The following is a 5,751-nucleotide window of genomic DNA, read 5'->3' as shown; positions in this document are numbered from 1 at the left end:
AAAAAAAAAAAAAACACAACAAAACAAAAAGATCATTGGTTTCTCCACTAGGAGATACCCACTGTTGTACTATACTGACTATAATCACAAGCTAATCTAGTAGCTTTAATCCTCTTTAATGCATATATATATGTATATGCATTTTGTCATTTCTGTTCCTCTAGAGAATCCCAGATAAAACATTATTAAATCATTTGGAGAACAAAGTAAAATAAAGTACCATAAATTCATAGAATTATAGCATTTCTTTTCATTTCCATCCTGGGAATTTCACTAAAAATAAATACATATGTTGTATAAGCATCTTTAGACATTGTCAACATTAATCCCATACACCAAATAGACTATTGGAGGTCTAAAACTAAAATGAAAATTTGAATTTAGAAAATAAAAGAAGAGAAGTAGCTCTACAGGAACCTTTTATGTGGTTTTTCAAGGTGACAAAGACAAACGCTCACATAATAGTATATTAGTAACCAGCAGAGGTCACCAAAAGATTCATTTTCAGGGTGGTAATAAAGCATTTCTTTTAAAATCCTCCATTAATAAGAAAGATGTAAGAGAAAAAAAGACTTATGAATCATGTGGGTGTAAATAAAACTTTTCAATTTTTGTTGATATACAATATACTATTTACTGACTTTTTTCCTTTTTCCTTTGTTTTATTGGATATTTTCTTTATTTACATTTCAAATGTTATCCCCTTTCCTGGTTTTCCCCACTGGAACCCCCCTATCCCATTCCCCCTTTCCCTCCCCCTCCCCCTTCTTATGTGAGGGTGTTCCCCCCACACACCCACACACCTACCCACTCCTGCCTCCCCACCCTGGCATTCCCCTACACTGGGGCATCAAACCTTCACAGGACCAAGGGCCTCTCCTCCCATTGATGCCCGACAAGGCCATCCTCTGCTGTGTATGCATCTGGAGCCATGGGTTGCTCCTCATGTACTCTTTGGTTGGTGTTTTAGTCCCTTGGAGTTCTGGAAAGGGGGCATCTGTTTGGTTGATATTGTTGTTTTTCCTATGGTGTTGCAAACCCCTTCAGCTCCTTCAGTCCTTTCTCTAATTCCTCCATTGGGGACCCCATGCTCAGACCAATGACTGGCTGCAAGCATGTGTCTCTGTATTTGCCAGGCTCTAGCAGGGCCTCTCAGGAGACAGATATATCAGGCTACTGTCAGCAAGCACTTCTTAGCATCCACAATAATGATTGGGTTTGGGATCTGTATATGAGATGGGTCCCCAGGTAGGGAAGTCTCTGGATGGCCTTTCCTTCAGTCTCTACTCCACACTTTGTCTCCGAATTTCCTCTCATGAGTCTTTTGTTCCCCTTCTAAGACTCTTTAGTATTCCTTCTTGAGCTTCATGTGTATCTATCTTGAGTATTCCAAACTTTTGGACTAATATTCACGGATAAGTGGAAATTACTGACTTTCATCATGATATCTTTATACACAAATATGAGTTGGTCACATACCTAGTTTTTGTCAACTTGACACTGTACTATATATTCTTATGCCATGCTAAATCTACAAAAGAAAACAAAAGGTGCTCATAACATATCTGCCCCACATTCAACCTACCTCCACTATTTTCCAAGAACAAATGGCAAAGTCTTTGGAGAATATATGCTGTTTTAATATCTCATAAGTTAACTATGGTAACATAGGTTTAATAATACTTAAGTATGGATACTATCTAAACCAATGGTATGCTCATAGTAAAGAGATAGGGCAAAACATTCCCACAAGTATCTGGTTAGTAGGGTTGTATTCTGCCTCTTCTATTCCAAGAGGAGGAGAACAGGACAAGCTCTTTGTGAATGTGAAGTTTATATGGAGCTACACAGACCCAGCCTGGAGCATTCACTACTGTCACTACCATTCTAAAGAGACAGCCCCAGCTAAGAGACCAGGGATGGTATAAGGTAAAAACCACATATTTAGTACATCCTGTTAGCATAGCTATGATGACTGTTACCAAGCATGGGGAGATATTAATTTTTAATAAAATAGAGCACAGTTGTGTTACCATGGTGTTTCTGTTTGATTCTGGAGCCCAAAAATTTGTGATTGCAGAAGCAGAACAATGTAGGTTAGTAAAGATTTCTGTAAGTATTGTACGTGTCTGAGAGTCAGGCTGACTTCAGTAATAGCCAAAGGTCTGGTATGGTTTTCTCACTTCAATACATATATATATATATATATATATATATATATATATATATAATATATATATTCTTAGAAAAATAAGCAGAAACACTCAGAGTAATTTTAATCCTTGTTTATGTAGCCTTATGCAGCCTTATGAACCTCATGGGGACTTATGAGGTATTTCCCTTTCTATAATTTTATTCCTACCACACTTAGTAAAGTCTTCAGCAGGTCTTTGTTAATTGTTTTTTTTCTGGTACAAGTATCTTTAATACCTTTTATTTTGTCTTTAAACTACAATAACCTTCATTCTACAAATCAATGGACCAGCATGGGACTATTCTAACTTCTGAGTATGTACATCTGTCCTAGCCCTATTATGCTTCTGTGACTGACGAAATAATCATGGGATGAGTTCAGGCACCCATTAGAATTCTCATACAGATTGAAAAAGTCCTTGAAGGGTTTTTAAATAATTCTACTCTGGCAACACTCTGATTAATTTGCCAGGAATATAGGTCTGTATGAGTTAGGCGATGTGCATTTGCCCTGTCTATGATGTCTATTATGATAATTACACCCATCTAGCCTTTAGTGATTTAGTGTTGCCACTTGGCCCTTGCTTCTCTGGGATTTATTTAGAGACATTTTACTTAAGTTATCTAGTTTAGTATCTATGTCTCTTCTTTTGAGTTCTGACATATGAAGAAAAATAATAATAGAGATCATATGGTAGCTGGGACCCTAACACACATACACACACACACACACACACACACACACACACACACGGATCTCTAATGTGTGTGTGTGTGTGTATGTATCTATCTATCTATCTATCTATCTATCTATCTATCTATCTATCTATATATATATATATTAGAATGTCAGTGAAGGGCATGTCTTCGGTATACTCCCATTTTGGAAGGTTATATTTTACGTGGAAAGTCCATTCTAACATTTTAAGTTCTATAAGCCTTTGAATTCTTCCATTAATATTAGGTCAAGAGTAATCAAGCATCTCCAGCTTATTCTTAGCAGGGTATCTTTTCATTCATATTTTAGACAATTAATCAATTTTAAAAGCTGAGCTGGAACATTAAACTTAAAATTCATTATTGATTAATTGATTCATATTAATAAATGCAGTTTAATCCAACTTTATAATTCTTTTCCCATTTTTGCCACATATTAAAAATCTATTCCAACACATACTCCTCAGACTTTGGTTATAAGAATTAGAAAACTCAAAAAGGGTCTTATGAGTTAGAATATCCCCATGGGTCACAATTTGTACTTCACTGCTAGAGATGTTTAGAATTGAGTCTGATTCAGAGGCAGGAACAAAAGGCATATTAATTTGGAAGGGAAACATCTGATGTTCCAACCTTGGAAAAAGAACTACATCTAACTAAGGAATACTGAGATTGGCAGAAATACTTGTTCCCGAGGAGATCCCCCACCCCAACTGATTACTTAGTACTAAGTCATCAACCCCCAAATCACAAACATAAAAATAATATTATACATAATAGGCAATTACAGAAAAAAAACATGACGTTAAAAGAGCAATGTGGAGGAGTATAGACTCAGAAAGAAAAACATCGCATGTTTGCTTATTGGAGGATCATAGCTCCAAATCTTCATATATAAGTACTTAGCTTATATAACTAAAGAAACCAGGCAGTAAAACTGGAATATTTCAAGATATGGGGGTTGGGAACAGTAGAGATTGAAATAGCAGGATGCGGGCAATCTAGTCAGGGAACTAAGAGGACGGGATTCCTTAGAGAGGGAGGTGGAAAATACAGAAGAAGATGAGTTGAGAGTAAAGGGGAAGAGCAGGGTAAAGTAATCTGGTCAGGGAAAGGGGAAAAGGAGGCTACTTTGGGGGGTGGAAGGAGGCAAATACAGAAGATGGGGTGAGAGTAAAGGGGAAGAGCAGGGTACAGGGACAATCAGAAGTGGAAGATTCTTAGGGAAAGGGGAGGTGAAATATTATGGCTAGTAGAGAACAATCCATGAGAGTCAAGAAGAAAAATCCGGTTCAACACTACTTAGTCAGTGTTAGTTAAGCAGTTTTATGTTTGATATGTTTAATTATAGTACAACTTTGGGGGGGGGGAAGCTTTCTAATTACTACAACAAAGCTTAAGGTATGACTACATTAAAACACCATTGCAAAGTACTTTTCTTTTGCAAAGTATCTGTGATCTCCTCCATAAGAATGGGTTCTATTGACTAAGAAACAATGCTCAGGATTCTGAGATAAACATTCTAGTCTGGGGAATTCAGGTGAGGTCTGGTTATTAACTACATTCAATCCCAGCTTTCTGGGTGGAAAACAGGTGTAAATAAATTCCTTTGTTGAAGAGAAAGCCTGAGAGTTTACAGGTCCTGTTTTCCTTAGTGCTGTGAGCATGAGGACCTACTGCCCTCTCCAGAGAGAGAGATAAATATAGAAGAAGAAGAAGAAAGGTTAGGCAAAATAACATTGTATATTACTGAACATGCCATAAGAAATCATAATATTAATTATTCACCAAAAGGATAAAAAAATTCTACAATACTTGTAATTCAGTGTGTAAATATATATGTAGCTTTAATGAACTTTTATCATCTGTGCTGAGGCCGCTCCTCCCTGCAAAAGCCAAAGATTACCTAACAAAAATCCTACTATCAAACATGGGAAGCCTTCTTTTGAGTTGTTAGCCAGGGATGTCTAAGTGTCTTCCAAAATATACAGCATAAGCCCTTGGTTACCAACACACAGTCCCACCCTCCAAGTGGTGGAAGGTAGGTCTCTAATGCAGAAGAAACGCACTTCAGAAACAGGAGCCAAAGCCTCCTGAGCTAGAAATGGCCCCTGTCTGAGGACTAGTACTCATGGTGCCAGAAGTTACTACATAAGCTTCCAAAGGAGAACAGCAACCAACAGGATCTGCTGTTATGATGCCTCTGAACCACAGCAATGACCAGCACGGCACAATAATCCTAGGGTAGAGTAGTGGCATAGAAACCCTGGAGATAACAACAAGCGAGCTGTTGAAGTGTAACATAAAGTTTGGAATCAGAGAGGTAGTCTTCCTCTGGGAAAAACATGCTAATTGGTTGTTCAGTGCTAAGCAGTCAGTTTTGAAAACATACATTAAAGTAAAATGCACACTGAAAAGACCATATTTAAGAATGAATATTTATAGGGACCGCCTTGACCCGGAGTCTCCAGTGAGAGCCGCCATCTCCTCTCGGGTGAGTTCCTAAGCTGAGAGCAGCCAGCCAGGAGGCACAGGCCCCATGAGTTGCAGGGGAGCCACAGGGCGGCAGGGACAGGATCCTCTCAGCGTCCAAGTGACAGAGGTGGATCATTGACCTTACCTGCCCCTTCCCTGCAAGTGGAGGGCCTGCCTCCAGGGACCACCTTGACCCAGAGTCTACAGTGAGAGCCGCCATCTTCTCTCCTGTGAGTTTCTAAGACCAGAACAGCCAGCTGGGAGGCACAGGCCCCATGAATCTCAGGGGTCTTGCAGAGCGTCAGGGACAGGACAAGCTCTGGTCAGAGTCACTAAGAACATCTATCACCAAAAATCAAGAGATGG

Source organism: Mastomys coucha, unplaced genomic scaffold (assembly GCF_008632895.1).
Source record: "Mastomys coucha isolate ucsf_1 unplaced genomic scaffold, UCSF_Mcou_1 pScaffold9, whole genome shotgun sequence".
NCBI lineage: Eukaryota > Metazoa > Chordata > Mammalia > Rodentia > Muridae > Mastomys > Mastomys coucha.
The sequence above is the reverse complement of the archived record's forward strand: the minus strand, read 5'-3'. Positions refer to the sequence as shown.